Below are 18435 nucleotides of genomic sequence, written 5' to 3' on the forward strand. Positions count from 1 at the left end.
ACAGAGGTGTGTTTGGACTACAGTGTGAGCAGAGGTGTGAGAGAAGAGAGGCCGCTTTGGGATTTGTTGTAGGTACTCTGCCTGATACACGAACACTTGTGCTAAGGCTGCTTTTGGGCTGTGCTGACGTGTGTAGTGGGACCGTCAGGCAGCAGTTCTAGTCCGACATTCTCACAGCTTGTCAGGGAACATTTCTTGGGCTCTCAGCATGTGAATCACAATTTTACTTTCATACATTTGTGTCAGGTTAGTGTTCTAGTGACCTTATCATTCAGAGTCTTTTGCAGGCCCAGTAGACTTATGCTTGGAGCTTTGGGATGTGCCAGTAACATCTATGGGTAGAGAGACTGACACATATGAGATCAAGGTGCGATTTGGAGCTGCTGTTTAGGAATAACCCAGAGCCGACCTATTGTGGCCGTCTGGCTCTGAAGCCACTGTCCCGGCAGGACATGGCCCAGAGGACCTTTGGGCCTCGATCTGCTTGTGTCAGGTATGCTTCCTCATGTTTCCAGCTGGACCTTAGTAGAAATGTGAACACACCTTAGAAGACAAATTGAATAAAAGAAGTAAAAAATTCAGAAGGTGAATATAGCAGAAAACAGCTTGACAGATCTAACTGTATGGAAACCAATATAATATAAATGAAAAGGCAAATGCAAAGATGATAAATATAAATTACTCTTGAGTGATATTTAGTTTTTAATTGTGTTAAGGGCAGGAAGGTTCTTTCTGACTCGCATTATGAAAATTACATGAGAAGCTGGTGGATCACTGTGTTTGAGCTTGCTGGATACTTTATGCCTTCAGAGAAGAGCTTAATTGGAAAACTACTGGTTTTTTTTTCTTTCTTTGCTTGCACTACGAGAGACCAACTCATCTTTTGGGGAAAACTAGTCATGTTTCTAACCAGTTCTGTGTGCTGTAGTTATCAGGTTAACCATAAAAATGCCAACTGGCAGAAAGTCTTGAGAATAAGAATAGAGAATTGGGGTGGGTAGTGGACAGGCTGCAAGTTACTTCCCTTAATGAAATTCTTTAGGACTGAACCAGAGGAAGATGATAGTAGAAATTAAAATGCAGATTTCCCAAGTGTGTCTGTGTGGTTTAATTATTCCAGCATCAAAAAGAGCTTTGTTCAAACAGAACAAAATCTGCTATGCATCATGTCAGGGGAGTCTAGGAGTCAGCTCTCAGGGCCGTTTTGAATTTTTTTTTTAACATCTTTATTGAAGTGTAACTGCTTTACAATGTCGTGTTAGTTTCTGCTGTATAACAAAGTGAATCAGCTATACGTATACATATATCCCCATATCCCCTCCCTCTTGCGTCTCCCTCCCATCCTCCCTATCCCACCCCTCTAGGTGGTCACAAAGCACCGAGCTGATCTCCCTGTGCTATGCGGCTGCTTCCCACTAGCTATCTGTTTTACATTTGGTAGTGTATATATGTCCATGCCACTCTCTCACTTTGTCCCAACTTACCCTTCCCCCTCCCCATGTCCTCAAGTCCATTCTCTACATCTGTGTCTTTATTCCTGTCCTGCCCCTAGGTTCTTCAGAACCATTTTTTTTTTTTTTTAAGATTCCATGTATATGTGCTAGCATACGGTATTTGTTTTTCTCTTTCTGACTTACTTCACTCTGTATGACAGACTCTAGGTCCATCCACCTCACTACAAATAACTCAATTTCATTTCTTTTTATGGCTGAGTAGTATTCCATTGTATATATGTGCCACATCTTTTTTATCCATTCATCTCTGTTTTGCATTTTTAACTGTCGTGTTGTCTTCAACTTAGTGTTGACTTATGACCTTGGCTTTCAGGAAGTGTTTTGGCAGCTGGCAAAGATAATACTAGTTCTTATTTCCATGATAAAATATGTAGTGTCAGGAGTAGTACTTTAATAAAAATAAAATAAATATTGGTTCTGGCCTCATAGATACCTTAAGCCTTTATAATTATAATTAAGTATCATTTTAAAAAATGTGAAACATTTTAATTGCCAAATTAACAGCACTGGAGCGCTCTTTTAAGTGGAGTCATTATACAGCTCGACACTTCACTTTTTGCAGTGCCTGTCAGTGTTGAAGCTCTCTTAGTAATCATGTACTGTGCATGTTCTTTACCTAGGCCTGGTCTTGTTATCAGCAGGGAGTGAAGATCAGTTTTACTCTGAATTTTAAAAGTTTGTCCTCAGGACTTGCCTGGTGGCGCAGTGGTTAAGAATCCACCTGCCAATGCAGGGGACACTGGTTCGATCCCTGGTCCGGGAAGATCCCGCATGCCACGGAGCAACTAAGCCCGTGCGCCACAACTACTGAGCCTGCGCTCTAGAGCCTGCGAGCCACAACTACTGAAGCCCACGCACTTTAGGGCCTGCGTGCCACAACTACTGAGCCTGCGTGCTGCAGCTACTGAAGCCTGCCGGCCTAGAGCCCGTGCTCCGCAACCAGAGAAGCCACTTCAATAAGCATGCGCACCGCAACGAAGAGTAGCCCCCGCTCGCCACAACTAGAGAAAGCCCACGTGCAGCAACGAAGACCCAACGTAGCCAAAAAAATAAAAAATAAAAAAAATAAATTAAAAAAACCAAAAAGATTGTTCTCAAATATACTGAGGTCATATAAATGTTCTGTTTCAAAGAATAATTAACATAGAATGAGTTTAAATATATATTAAATGAAGACATTACACAAGTCTATAATATGATACTACTTTTGTTAAAAGTATATATATTTACACACATAGTTAACTGAAGGATACACGTCATGATACTAATACTGGTTAGCTTTGGTGATGGGATTATATGTATTCATTTTTAAGTTTATCTGTTTTTTTCCATTGTTTTCCCCACTGAACATTATTGCTTTTTTAAAAAAAGTGTTCTTTAATGACAGGTATTATTTGATTTTTTGTGTTGGGGCACATGTTATACAAGTAGCAAGTCCATTTAAAAATCCTCAGCGGAGGCACTTTGTTCTGTTTCCTGCATTCCCACAGACAATGGTACTTTGAATAGTATTGTTTATGTAGGAGTCTCTCAGTAATTCCTCATCGGAGGAAGGTTGGGAGCCCGGCAAGCAGGCCTATGGAACTGTGTGCGTGAAGTGCTCCCAGAGAGTGGCCGCCGAGCTTGAACAAATGTGGCGCAGCTCTGCAGGTGACGGCCGAAGGTGAGGGCGTGGAGTCCCTGGGAGTCAGCTCAGTGTCCAGAAGTGCAGAGAGTTACTAGGGTGGAAAGTACTATTAACCAGATCTGGGTGCTGCCTTCTTGTCGACCCGGGGAAGACGCTGTCCCCTCCCGTGTCTTCACTGATGCCACCTGAGAGTGGACGTGGGGTTGTGGGAAGCAGACGGATCATTCCCATACAATCATGCCGCTTTTCATTCTGGAGTCACTGTGACAGAAATGAGCACTGTCAGGATTTGTCGTGCTCTGTGGAGGGTGGTGAAGTTCATTATAAAGAACCTTCTTCACCTTTCGCTTGTAAGAAGAATTCAGCAGTGTCGCTTAGAAGACAGCCTGTGCATATGAATCCTTCCCACGGACAGTTTCCTCTTCTGACAACACCCATTTGTATCTAGACATGGGGAAATATCATAAGAGTAAACTGATACGACACTGAAATGTACTTACAGTAAAAGCCTGTTAGATTGAAGTGACTTTGTTCAAAGGCTGTCTGTCTCAAAGTCACAGAGATTCCCTGGCTGGGTTTTATTATTTTTTTTGACCATAAGGATACACTGATTACTTGAAATTCAAAGTAAAAATCTGTTCCTGTAAGTCCTGGACTCACAGTAAATTATGTGTTTATCTCAAAGCCAATGAGTTTTCTTTCTTTTTTTTTAATAGATCTTTATGGAGTATAATTGCTTCACAGTACTGTGTTAGTTTCTGTTGTACACCGAAGTGAATCAGCTATATGCATACATATGTCCCCATATCCCCTCCCTCTTGAGCCTCCCTCCCATCCTCCCTGTCCCACCCCACTAGGTCATTGCAAAGCACCGAGCTGATCTCCCTGTGCTATGCTGCTGCTTCCCGCTAGCTAACTATTTTACGTTCGGTAGTGTGTATATGTTGATGCCGCTCTCACTTTGCCCCAGCTTTCCCCTCCCACCCCGTGTCCTCAAGTCCATTCGCTATGTCTACATCTTTATTCCTGCCCTGCAACTATGTTCATCAGTACCATTTTCTTTTTTTTTTTTTTTAGATTCCATATATATGCATTAGGATACGGTATTTGCTTCTCTTTCTGGCTTACTTCACTCTGTATGACAGTCTCTAGGTCCATCCATCTCACTACAAATAATTCAATTTCGTTTCTTTTTATGGCTGAGTAATATTCTATTGTACATATGTGCCACATCTTCTTTATCCATTCATCTGTCGATGGACATTTAGGTTGGTTCCATGTCCTAGCTATTGTAAATAGTGCTGCAATGAGCATTGTGGTACATGTCTCTTTTTGAATTATGGTTTTCTCAGGGTATATGCCCAGTAGTGGGATTGCTGGGTCGTATGGTAGTTCTATTTTTAGTTTTTTTAGGAACCTCCATACTGTTTTCCATAGTGGTTGTATCAATTTACATTCCCACCAACAATGCAGGAGGGTTCCCTTTTCACCACACCCTTTCCAGCATTTAATGTTTCTAGATTTTTTGATAATAGCCAACCAGCGTGAGGTGATACCTCATTGTCGTTTTGATTTGCATTTGTCTAATAATTAGTGATGTTAAGCATCTTTTCATGTGCCTCTGGCCATCTGTATGTCTTCCTTGGTGAAATGTCTATTTAGGTCTTCCACCCATTTTTTAATTGGATTGTTTGGTGTTTTGATACTGAGCTCCATGAGCTGTTTGTATATTTTGGAGATTAACCCTTTGTCTGTTGTTTCATTTGCAAATATTTTCTCCCATTCTAAGGGTTGTCTTTTTATCTTGTTTATGGTTTCCTTTGCTGTGCAAAAGCTTTTAAGTTTAATTAAGTCCCATTTGTTTATTTTTGTTTTTATTTCCGTTACTCTAGGAGGTGGGTCAAAAAAGATCTTCCTGTGGTTTATGTCAGAGTGTTTTTCCTATGTTTTCCTCTAAGAGTTTTATACTGTCTGGTATTACATTTAGGTCTTTAATCCATTTGGAATTTATTTTTGTGTATGATGTTAGGTAGTGTTCTAATTTCATTCTTTTACATGTAGCTGTCCAGTTTTCCCAGCACCACTTACTGAAGAGGCTCTCTTTTCTCCATTGTATGTTCTTGCCTCCTTTATCAAAAATAAGGTGACCATATGTGCGTGGGTTTATCTCTGGGCATTCTGTCCTGTACCATTGATCTATATTTCTGTTTTTGTGCCAGTACCATACTGTCTTGATTACTGAAGCTTTGTGGTATAGTTTGAAGTCTGGGAGCCTGATTCCTCCAACTCCATTTTTCTTTCTCAAGATTGCTTTGGCTATTTGGAGTCTTTTGTGTTTCCATACAAATTTTAAGACTTTTTGTTCTAGTTCTGTAAAAAATGCCATTGGTAATTTGATAGGGATTGCATTGAATCTGTAGATTGCTTTGGGTAGTATAGGCATTTTCACAATATTGATTCTTCCAATCCAAGAATGGTATATCTCTCCATCTGTTGATGTCATCTTTGATTTCTTTCATCAGTGTTTTATAGTTTTCTGAGTACGAGTCTTTCACCTCATTAGGGAGGTTTATTCCTAGGTATTTTGTTCTTTTTGTTGCAGTGGTAAATGGGATCGTTTCCTTAATTTTTCTTTCTGATTTTCCGTTGTTGGTGTATAGGAATGCCAGAGATTTCTGTGCATTAATTTTGTATCCTGCAACCTTACCAAATTCATTGATTAGCTCTAGTAGTTTTCTGGTGGCATCTTTAGGATTTTCTATGTAGAGTATCATGTCATCCGTAAACAGTGACAGTTTTACTTCTTCTTTTCCAATTTGTATTCCTTTTATTTCTTTTTCTTCTCTGATTGCCGTGGCTAGGACTTCCAAAACTATGTTGAATAATAGTGGTGAGAGTGGACATCCTTGTCTTGTTCCTGATCTTAGTGGAAATGCTTTCAGTTTTTCACCATTGAGTATGATGCTTGGTGTGGGTTTGTCATATATGGCCTTTATTATGTTGAAGTAGGTTCCCTCTATGCCCATTTTCTGGAGGGTTTTTATCATAAGTGGGTGTTGAATTTTGTTGAAAGCGTTTTCTGCATCTATTGAGATGATCATATGGTTTTTATTCCTTAATTTGTTAATGTGGTGTATCACATGATTGATTTGTGTATATTAAAGAATCCTTGCATCCCTGGGATAATCCCACTTGATCATGGTGTGTGATTAATATGTGTTGTTGGATCCTGTTTGCTAGTATTTTGTTGAGGATTTTTGCATCTATGTTCATCAGTAATATTGGTCTATAATTTTCTTTTTTTGTTGTATCTTTTTCTGGTTTTGGTATCAGGCTGATTGTGGCTCCATAGAATGAATTTGGGAGTGTTTCTCCCTCTGCAATTTTTTGGAAGAGTTTGAGAAGGATGGGTGTTAGCTGTTCTCTAAATGTTTGATAAAATTCACCTGTGAAGCCATCTGGTCCTGGACTTTTGTTTGTTGGAAGATTTTTAATTACGGTTTCAATTTCATTACCTGTGATAGATCTGTTTATATTTTCTAGTTCTTCCTTTTGGTTGTCTGTAAAGCTTTTGATTTCTCTGTCAAATCTGAATGAGATCCTTGCTGGGTAGAGTAATCTTGGTTGTAGGTTTTTCTCTTTCGTCACTTTAAGTATATCCTGCCAGTCCCTTCTGGCCTGCAGAGTTTCTGCTGAAAAATCAGCTGATAACCTTATGGGGATTCCTTTGTATGTTATTTTTTGTTTTTCCCTTGCTGCCTTTAATAATTTTTCTTTGAATTTAATTTTTGTTAGTTTGATTAATATGTGTCTTCTGTTTTTCCTAGGGTTTGTCCTGTATGGGACTCTCTGTGCTTCCTGGACTTGGGTGACTATTTCCTTTCCCATGTTAGGGAAGTTTTCGACTATAATCACTTCAGATATTTTCTCAGACCCTTTCTTTTTCTCTTCTTCTGGGACCCCCTATAATTCAGATGTTGGTGCGTTTATCGTTGTCCCAGAGGTCTCTGAGATTGTCTTCAATTCTTTTCATTCTTTTTTCTTTATTCTGCTCCTCAGCAGTTATTTCCACCATTTTTGTCTTCCAGCTCACTTATTCGTTCTTCTGCCTCAGTTATTCTGTTATTGATTCCTTCTAGTGTATTTTTCATTTCAGTTATTGTGTTGTTCATCTCTGTTTGTTTGTTCTTTAGTTCCTCTAGATCTTTGTTAAACATTTCTTGTATTTTCTCAATCCGTGCCTCCATTCTATTTCTGAGATTCTGGATCATCTTTACTATCATTACTCTGAATTCTTTTTCAGGTAGATTGCCTATTTCCTCTTCATTTATTTGGTCTTGTAGGTTTTTACCTTGCTCCTTCACCTGTGACATATTTTTTTGCCATCTCATTTTTTTTTTTTTTTTTTTATGAATGGGATTGTGTTCCTGTCTTACTGGGTGTTTGGCCTGAGGCTTTCAACACTGGAGTTTTTAGGCTGTTGGGTAGAGCTGGGTCTTGGTGCTGAGATGAGGACCTCCGTGAGACCTCACTCAGATGAATATTCCCTGGGGTCTGAGGTTCTCTGTTAGTCCAGTGGTTCCGACATGGAGCTCCCACCACAGGAGCTTTGGCCTGACCCCTGGCTCATGAACCAAGATCCTGCAAGCGAAGTAGGGTGGCCAAAAGAAAAAAGAGAGAGAGAACAATAATAAAGCAAAAAATAAAATTAGACTAGGAAACTAACAATTATGTTAGGAAGAATATAAAAATAAAAATATAGATGAATCAATAACCAGAAGGTACAACAGTACCAAAATAGTAAAAAGAGGAGAAGGGAAAAGAAAAAAAAAAAAGTGTGGGGGGGAAAGGCCTTGGCTGTGGAGGGTGGGGCGTAAGCAAGGGTGAGGTTTGGGTGGTGGGCGGGGCCAATGCTCAGGACCCACAGGGCTGGAAAAGGCCCTGGGGGCTGTGGGGGGTGGGGCTTAGGCTCAAGGAACAGATGGGGCCCAGGCGTGCCCCCCACCCCTGGTCTCAGAGTATGGGGGACCTCACCTGGGAGCCCAGCAGGCTTCCTGGGCTTGAGTGGGTGGGGCAAACGGCCTCCATTCCTCTCCCCCTCCTCCCCCCCTCCTCCCCAGCTCCTCCCAGGTGGCTCCTTCTGCCTGCCGCTCCTGACCTCCCCGGCCTCCCTCCTGTGCCCCCAAGGACACACGTGGCCTGGAGGGGGCTTTGGATGGCAGGGGACCAACCTGGAGCTCAGCAGGCTCCCAGGGCCTGAGTGGCCGGGGCAATCGCCCTCCGCTCCTCTCTCACTCCTCCTGGAGGGCCCCTCCCACCTACCTCTCCTGATCTCCCCGGCCTCAGGGACCCTGATCCTGTCTGGCCTCCACTTTTCCTCCCATCTCTGTCCCCTCCACATCCTACCAGTTCACTTGGGGGTTCCTCCCATCTCCTTGGGTATCAGGGTCCCCTACCAGTGGTGGCAGGTGCCCTGCAATGAGTTTTCTATAAGCAACCCTGGTTACTTTTCAGCAGAAGGAGAGAATGATCTAGAGTGTGGTTTCTTTCTGTCTCCATAAAGACACTGAATGGAATGATTCACAGGGCCTTCTGTGGAAAAATCAGCCTTCTTGGATGTTCAGCTAAAAGTAAATATTGGATTTTTGAAGATCAAGATTTCTTCATGCCTGGATTGATCATATTATAATATAAACTCTTAGAGATCAGGGTCCGAAATGTATTTATTTGATATTGAAAACTTCAACATGAGAAAAAATCCTTCTGAATAAATAGGAGGGTTATTTGATCCATAACATCTGAATTCTATTTTTGGTCTAATCCCTCTCAAAAACAACAACAATGAAACAAAAAATGAAAACTTTGTAGCTCCTTGCTTCTAGTAGCAAGAATCCTTGAAATTGAAGCTCTGTTTTTAAGGCAGAGTTGATGGATCCTGCCTCCCAATGCCCTGTCTGTAAATGGCTGCTGTGGAATCTGGTCATGGCTGGTCTTTAGGTTGGTACCCGAGAGAGCTATCTGTCCTTTTAGGGTGTGTCCCTGAGGTCCCCAAGTGAGATTCGATGAGGGTTAAACCTTACACAGTTAGGGCTTTTGTAAAATCGTTCAGAGGTTGAGGGCATTTCCAGCCACACGCTGCAGGCCTCTCTGTAGGACGAATCCCTCGTCAGCACTGTTGGGCCACGTCCCATGTCTGCAGGGTGGTGGCCTGCTCCTCATGGGGCAGCCAGTCCTGTTTGCATGGTTCTAAATTATTAAGATTTGTCTCTGTCAACAAGTGACGGTCACAGTTTTCACTCAGTAGCCCTGGTTCTGGCTGTTAGAGCCGTGTAGAGGGTCCCGTGCTGTCCCTGTGGAAGCCCTTGGGGTACGTGATGGAAAGCATCATAGCCCGCTGCAGCCATGCCGAGTCACAGCCTGTGGAGATGAAGCTTGGAATCTGTGTTTCAAATAGCTCCCCAGGGGCTGAGACCCACTGCGTGGTGGGGGAGAGCAACGTGTGGGGAGGGGCAGGGCAGGGGCACACGAAGATTAGGAAGGACTTTCCAGGGTACACAGGGACCAGCAGGCAGGGAAGGAGAGAAAGGGATCTCAGGCCCAGACCTGCGTGGGTCATTCTTTGGAACAGGAAGGAGCCTGGTGGGTTTAGGGGCAGGCAGCAAGCCCGGTGTGGCTGATTGTAGGGATTTGAGCAGAGGGCAGGCCACTCGTCTGGGAAAGGCACACTCAGGAATTACACATTCCACCACAGGCGTTGGGGAACCTCAGTCAGTTTCCATCCAGGAAAGCCCTGAACAGAGGGGCGTTCTAGAAGCGCAGCCCTAGCAGTTCAACAGCGTGGGCTGAAGGAGTCGACGGGCACACGGGTGGCTGGCTGTGCAGGTGAGGCGCACCCAGGGTCTTGGACGACCACACTTTCTGTTCTGAGTCAGGGGCATAAAAAGAAGGAGGAGCAGCTCTGGAAGGAAGAATATGTTTTTGATGTCTTAAAATTGGGTATATATGAAGGATATGCAAGAGCTCAGGGAAAGTTTCCCGAGCCACAGTGCCAGATTTGGGTCTCCTAGCGCATGGTGGTTGTGAAGAGGTGTCTCTAGAGGGAGAAGACGAGAGGCCTGATGATGGCACTTTGGGGATGAGCCGAGGAGGAAGAAGCAACAAAGGAAAGAGAAGACAAAGAGACACATCAGGAGGGGCCCTGGAGAGGTGAGGCCCTGGGTGTCAGGTGCTGCAGGGGATGGGGGAGGGCCTGTGGTAGCTCAGGCCACATGCAGTGCGGGCTGCCCCGGGCCTGGACTGCTCTCAGTTGTGGCTACTTTCTGTTTAAGGAGCTGCAGTTACTGATAGACCAGCCTACCCCAGAACTTAGCCTCAGAAATAATATTTAATTTGAACATACCTTGCAAACATATGCGTGTGTGTGTGTGTGTGTGTGTATATATATATATACACACACACATATATGTATACATACATACATACACATGGCGTCTCTGGTTTTATCCACCGTCGTCTGTGGCCCGTCGTCCGGGTGGATGAGAGCCTGCTGTGTGCCAGGCAGTCTTCAGGATGCTTCCATGGCACGTGCCTGATCCACTTCATTTATGCTGTTTCTCTAGGCACTTTCTTGTACGTGTTTTGGGCCCAGGACGTTTAGGAACACCTTAAGTTTTGGAAGGCCTGTTTGAACTTTATAGAGACTATTGATAAGTGGCTTAATTTGCACTGTCCATGTATTTCTTCTTTCATGCATTTTGGGGTGGAAAGGACCTCTGACAGGCTTTCTAGTTCCACATGGCCCTTCACCTGGGGGGACACTTGAAAATAGAGAAGTTGGCTTCGTTGTCAAGGTCACGGGGAGGGTGGCAGGAGCCTAAGCCTAAGTGACCCATTGTCTGCACTCCTAACCTGACAAGTGCCTTCTGCCTCTTGCTTGCCCCCTCTTTCACCTGTATTTGTTTTGTCCAGCAAAGTGCTAGGACTTTCTTCCATGGTTTTTTTTTTGTGCTGTTCATGCTTTCTGAACTACTTTAGTTGGAGAGGTAGAGGAAAAACTGTATGGCTTTCTTGGTTTATTTCTCTTTATTGTTTGTTACTGTGGGTGTTTGGTCCAGCTGCACAGCTTCTGCGTAGACATGGTCGCCAGGGGTGTGGAGTGCAGAGGCTGAGGGCCTGAGTCCCCCGGGCAGGGGAAGGGCTCTTATTCTTCTCTTTTGTGGTGGGGAGGTCACGAGGGTGCTGCAGCCTGGTCCTGCTTCTCTGGAGAAGCCATGCTGGTGCGGTCCAGAGGCTGGCTTTCCAGTGGGAAGAATCCTGTAAGTCGAATCTTGTGACAGTCTAACCTCGCAGCCTTCAGCTTTCTGACTCTGGTCTTACCTGTCTATAAAGGAGAGGTGGGTGAAATTACTTGACTGTGGGGAAAGACCAGCCATGTAATAGATGTGAAACAATATTACAGTGTAAAGAAATACATACAGATAACAGTTATTATTTTGTTATTATTTGAAATGCCCGTCAGAACTTAAAATGACTCAAGGGTCTTCTGTAAGATGAGGTGTTTGACAGCTTGAAGTTCTGTGATTCAGGGAGTCTGTATGGGGAGCATCTGGGGGTAGGTGACTGGAGGGGGTCACCACAGAGGCGGGGACTGGGAAGGAGCAGAGCTTCTGCTGAGCCCCACGGAGCGCGTGTCCGCCTCACCCCGCACTTCCGTCCCCCCCCCTGGAGGCAGATGTGGCAGGAAGCTAGGTGGGGCACGGGGCAGGAGGCTCTGAGATGCCCTAACCTTGCTGATCATGCTGCTGGTGGTGTGCAGAATGCTTTGTAGCCGAGTGCCATCTTGAACAACCCCCTCTCCCTTTGTGAAAGCTGGGAGGGGTTAACAAGGGTTCCTAAGTGCTCTGAATCTCCATGGATAAGTGTGCTACAGCAGGGAGCATGGTGTCCAGGCTCTGACAAGTCACGCAGTGGATTAGACACACTGAGTTTTCACCTGTGTTGGGGGTTTGTCAGTCCCAGCTACGGGGGCAGCTCCTGTTCCTTCTTGTCTCCTTGGGTAGTGATATCCCCTGTCCTTAGGAAGAAGCAGGCAGGGTTTCCCCTGTGGGTTGGGACCGGGCCAGAAGGGTGGGCTTGGCCCATCATGGGCGAGAAGATGAGATTTACTCTCTTGCTTAAATGTTCTCCCGTTTCAGAGACAAGGACCAGGAGCCAGGCTCGCCTGTCCTTTAATCCCACGCAGTCCTTCAAAAACAGGTCGGGTTTGCCTTCCTGCCCATGGCCCACCCAGGTGAGTGAGTGGCATGGCTGAGCAGGTGATGAGTTTCTGCTTCCCCAGAATGTGGGCAGAGCAGGCTCGGCATGGGTGAGAGTGCCATTGGGAGCACGATGGCTGGGTGGAGTCACGTTGCTTTGTCCCCAGAAGCTTGCCAGATATAGGTTTGGGGTGTTTTTCAGTAATGGCTTTGTCATTTGTAATAGCTGCTGTTTCTAATGTTTATTATAACTTCACAAGAGTCAGTTGTCTGTTGGATTTTGGGAATGTATTCGTCATCTTGTTGAGATGAACCTGGTATGTGTGACTCTTTCTCCCAAAGCCATGTATTAATTCATCATTATTGATGGGTATGTTTTATCTCTGTCTCCACACACACACATACTTACATAATGCCCTATGTATATAATACATAATGTACAATATATAACATGTATAATTTGTACATAATATACAGTCTTTATATGTCAGAAAGATGTGTTCACCTGTTCCTTGTAACAGTCCTTACCAGCTCAAGTCCTTATCTCTGAGCTGTGTGTTGGCCTTAGGAGCTGTCAGTTCTCTTTTCTGGTCACCCCGTTGGTGTGTGTTGTGACTTTCTCTCAAGGTGGGGAGGAGGGTCAGTGGAGAAGGAGGCCACAGTTCTTTTTGTGAGAGAAAGCTCAGTCAGTGCACGTATGTCCAACAGTGAGCTGGACATCAAGATGAAGAATGGAGGCCAGCCTGGCCTTAGGCCAGTGGACATGAACTGGATGCTGAGGCCAGGCTCACACAGGCCGGGCACATGTGGACTGAGGAATGGCAGCCCCTCACCCTCCTTCTCAGGGTTTCCATTTGTTTTTGTTTGTTTGTTTTTAACATCTTTATTGGAGTATAATTGCTTTACAATGATGTGTTAGTTTCTGCTTTATAACTCAGGGTTTTCATTTGGCTCAGCATTACAGAGCACCTGTTACCACTGGAGCCCTGTGTTTGGTGCCGGCAGCATAGGAATGATGTGTATTTCTCGCCCTCAAGAAGCTACCCTGCCTGGTGGAGACAGAAAAGTGGAAAGTGAACTGGGGTAGCAGTGCTGTAAGAGAGGGCTGCGTGTGATGGGAGCCCTGCAGGGCCGAGGCCCAGGCTGGACGTGGCATGGGGGCCAGGTCCAGGTGAGGGTATTGCTGGCAGGGGTGCCTCGTGGAGATGCTCAGGATTGACTGGAGCGTGGGGGTTGCAGTGGGAGTGGAGGGAGATGAGAACCGGAAGGGAGGCAGCGGCTGGACTACAAAAGGCCGTGGATGCTCCCGAGGGTGAACTACATCCTCAAGACAGCAGAGAGCCATTGAAGAACTTTGAGCAGGGAAGCAGCCTGATGAGATTTGCATTTCAGAGAGCCACTTCTATGCCCCAGACCTTTGATAAGTGCTCTGGTTTTCTCTTAATAAGTACTGGAAATGAACTTCGTGTTCTGTAGATAAATAGCCTTTCCTTGAGTGTCTTTTCCACTGATGTCAGACTTCTAATAAACACTGAGTAGGCTTGTGCAGCCAGACCGCCTCATTTTCACATCAGGGGTAATTGTGAAGATTGTCCCTTTCAGCCCAGCTCTGCTGCCTAGGGGCAGGCTCAGCCTTGGAGCTCTGGAGGTTCTGGGGCATTTCTGAGCTCTTGTCACTATGCTGTGTCCCCATTAGTCTGGAGTAGTTAGTGCATGGACATTTTTAATACTCAGCCAACACAGTCATCAAATTCCTAATTGTAAGTGACTGTTCACTCAGGGATCTGTGTTGATAGCATAGTATTTATCAGTAAGAAATGAGTTTTATATCCTGATCAAGATTCACAGTAAGAAATAAATGTTATGTTGTGACCCAGTGCGCACATACCAGTCCCCACATACACACCACTGGACGGAAGTTCCTTCCTTCCTCCCTCCCTCCCTCCCTCCCTCCCTCCCTCCCTCCCTCCCTCCCTCCCTCCCTCCCTTCCTTCCTCTGCATTGGGTCTTAGTTGCAGCACCCAGGATCTTTGTTGCTGCGTGCGGAATCTTCATTTCAGCATACAGGATCTTTTAGTTGTGGCATGCGGGATCTAGTTCCCTGACCAGAGATTGAACCCGGGCCCCCTGCATTGAGAGCGTGAAGTCTTAGCCACTGGATCACCAGGGAAGTCCCCTGGATGGAAGTTTCTTGAAGCAATCCTCACCCTTACTTACTAAGATGTACTCTTTCCCACTGTTAGAAAGTATTGGTTATGACCTACTTCATTAATTTCAGAGCTCACTAATGGGTCATAACCCAAAGCTGGAAAACATTGTCCTGTGGGACAAGGGTCCCCAACCCCTGGGCCATAGACCAGTACAGGTCTGTGGCCTGTTAGGAACCCGGCTGCACAGCAGGAGGTGAGAGGCAGGCGAGCGAAGCTTCATCTGTATTTATAGCTGCTCCCCGTCTCTCGCGTTACCGCCTGAGCTCTGCCTCCTGTCAGATCAGTGGCAGCATTAGATTCTCATAGGAGGGCGAACTCTACTGGGAACTGCACATGAAAGGGATCTAGTTTGCGCGCCCCTTATGAGAATCTAATGGCCTGATGATCTGAGGTGGAGCTGAGGCGGTGATGCTTGCGCTGGGGAGCGGCTGCAAATACAGATTATCATTAGCAGAGAGGTTTGACTGCACAGAGACCATAATTAATCAATTGCTTGCAAACTCATATCAAGACCCTATCAGTGAGTGGCAAGTGAAAACAAGCTCAGGGCTCCCACTGATTCAGCATTATGGTGAGTTGTATAATTATTTCATTATATATTACAATGTAATAATAATAGAAATAAAGTGCACAATAAACATAATGCACTTGAATCATCCCAAAACCATCCCCCCGCCCAGGACTGTGGAAAAATTGTCTTCCACGAGACCGGTCCGTGGTGCCAAAAAGGTTGGGGACTGCTGCTGTAGGAACTTACAGTCCTGGGTACCGGACACTGCTGTGGCGTTTCCTCTTGTGTGTGGGCAGAGCGGAGGATGCAGGGGGACACGTGCAGCCGTGTTAGGTATCACGGGGAGTCTGGGTTGAGGCTGAATGCCGTCGTCAGTGAGCCCACGTGAACGCATTTGAAAACAAGTTTTCACTTTGCCTTTATTCATTGAGTTGACTGTGTAGACTGTCCTGGATGATTCCTGCTGTGCTGATGCTCAGTGTGATAATAATACTGCCGAGCGATTCCTGTGTCAGGCACTTTACGTAGACCCTACGTAGTTTAGTGTTTGCATCAGCCCTATAGGGCCACTTTTATATATTATTCATAATAAAAATGCAAAAGGCGATGCTCTGTCCATTTTCTGTTCTGCCAGAGTGGCTAAGAGAAAGTTTGGAATGGTCCTGCTTTCTGTGACATCAGGACTTGCCTCATTTTTAGATGTGGGCAATGTCTCCTTCATGGTTTTTGGTCCTTCCACCTTTTCTCATCAGAATATGCTACCAAGGTGTTCAGACTAAGCTAGTGGCACCAGGAAGGTTTTGCTCTCCTTGAGAAACCAGGTTCCAATGGCGGAAGTAGAGATGGCTGTTGGGGAGGCTTTCCTCTGGGGTTTGGATGGCTCCTGAATTGCTGCCTGTGTTCATCTCTCTCTGATGCTTTTTGGGAACAGTCTACAGAGAAATTGACATTGAGGAGCCAGGTCTGTGAAATGCAGCTAAGACACGGGATGGTGTAGCATGCGCTAAGATCGGGGCCGTCCCCAGCGGCACAGCGTTCCATCCCTGCTGCTGCTGGACCCCAAGCCACAACTTGATGTCGTCTCCTCTGCTTCGCTGCGGACTGTCCTAATCCCCTGTGGAAACACTGTGCCTTCCAGTAGGCAGACCTAGTCTGTCAGAACCTAGATTCAAGGAACTGCTCAATCAGGGAACAGGCATCTTTTTACTAACGCATATGTTTTTATTTTATTTTATTTAAAAATTTTTTTTATAAAGTACGAATTTTTAAGAATTTAATTAATTAATTAATTAATTAATTAATTAATTTATGGCTGTGTTGGGTCTTCATTGCTGTGCGCGGGCTTTCTCTAGTTGCAGCAAGCAGGGGCTACTCTTCTTTGCGGTGCGTGGGCTTCTGATTGCGGTGGCTTCTCTTGTTGTGGAGCACGGGCTCTAGGCTTGCGGGCTTCAGTAGCTGTGGCTCCTGGGCTCAGTAGTTGTGGCTTGTGGGCTCTAGACCACAGGCTCAGTAGTTGTGGCACACAGGCTTAGTTGCTCCGCGGCATGTGGAATCTTCCCAGACCAGGGCTCGAACCCATGTCCCCTGCATTGGCAGGCGGATTCTTAACTACTGCGCCATTAGGGAAGTCCCTTAATTTTTAATTTAAAAAAATTCTTAAATTGAAGTATAGTTGATATACAATGTTGTGTTAATTTCTGGTGCACAGCAAAGTGATTGAGTTATACATATACATGCATTCTTTTTTTAATATTCTTTTCCATTATGGTTTATCATAGGATGTTGAATATAGTTCTCCATGCTATACAGTAGGACCTTGTTATTTATCTGTTCTATATATACTAGTTTGCATCTGCTATTTCCAGCCTCCCACTCCATCCCTCCTCCAACCCCCTCCCCCTTGGCAACCACAAGTCTGTTCTCTATGTCCATGAATCTGTTTCTGTTTCATAGATAAGTTCATTTGTGTCATATTTTAGATTTCACATATAAGTGATATCATATGGTGTTTATCTTTCTCTTTCTGACTTACTTCACTTAGTATGATAATCTCTAGTTGCATCCATGTTGCTGCAAGCATATGTTTTTATTTATGAGGGGAGATTCGTTATAGGATTCCTTAAGACATCAGGAATTTCTATATAAGCATACCTTGGAGATATTGCAAGTTTGGTTCTAGGCGACCACAATTAAGTGAATATCACAATAAAGCAAGTTGCATGAATATTTTGGTTTCGCAGTGCATATAAAAGTTATGTTTACACTAGACTGTAGTCTATTAAGTGTGTAGTAGCATTATGTCTAAAGAAACAAGGTATATAACTTAATTTAAAAATACTTTATTGCTAAAAAATGCTAATCATTATCTGAGCCTTCAGTGAGTCGTAATCGTTTTGCTGGTGGAGGGTCTTCCCTCAGTGTTGCTGGCTGCTGACTGATCAGGGCAGTGGTGTTGAAGGTTGGGGTGGCTGTGGCTGTTTCTTAAAATAAGACAGCAATGAAGTTTGCTGCATTGATTGACTCTTCCTTTCAGGAACGATTTCCTTGTAGCATGCAGTGCTGTTTGACAGCATTTAACCCACAGTAGAATTTCTTTCAAAATTGGATTCAGTCCTCTCAAACCCTGCTGCTGCTATATCAACTAAGCTTATGGAGTTTTCTTAATCCTTTATTGTCATTTTGACAGTCTTCACAGCATCTTCACCAGGAGTAGATTATATTTCAAGAAACCACTTTCTTTGATTATCCATAAGAAGTAACTCCTCATCTGTTCAAGTTTTATCATGAGATTGAAGCAATTCAGTCACATTGTCAGGCTCCACTTCTAATTCTAGTTCTTTTGCTGTTTCTACCACATTTGCAGTTACTTCCTCTGCTGAAGGTTTGAACCCCTCAAAGTCATCTATGAGGGTTGGAATCAACTTCTTCCAAACTCCTGTTAACATTGATATTTTGACCTCTTCCCATGAATCATGAGTGTTCTTAATGACATCTAGAATGGTGAATCTTTTCCAGAGGGTTTCAATTGACTATGCCCAGATCCATCAGAGCAATCACTGTCAATGGCAGCTGTAGCCTTATGAACTGAATTTCTTTTTTTTTTATCATTTATATTTGATTTGATTTGATTTTGATTAAAAAAATTTTTTTAACATCTTTATTGGAGTATAATTGCTTTACAATGGTGTGTTAGTTTCTGCTTTATAACAAGGTAAATCAGCTGTACATATACATACATCCCCATATCTCCTCCCTCTTGTGTCTCCCTCCCACCCTCCCTGAATTTCTTAAATAACAAGACTTGAAAGTCGAAATGACT

General features: G+C 44.3%; 1 protein-coding gene across 1 annotated transcript in view; it reads left to right on the forward strand.

Moving 5' to 3' along the window:
- Nucleotides 1-18435, forward strand: part of LDLRAD4 (low density lipoprotein receptor class A domain containing 4) — a 297449-nt gene that overhangs the window by 112787 nt on the left and 166227 nt on the right. Inside the window, 1 exon segment of the mRNA XM_061170466.1 lies at nt 12336-12430. The gene's annotated coding sequence lies outside the window, so the exon portion shown is untranslated.

This window comes from Eubalaena glacialis, chromosome 15 (assembly GCF_028564815.1).
Source record: "Eubalaena glacialis isolate mEubGla1 chromosome 15, mEubGla1.1.hap2.+ XY, whole genome shotgun sequence".
NCBI lineage: Eukaryota > Metazoa > Chordata > Mammalia > Artiodactyla > Balaenidae > Eubalaena > Eubalaena glacialis.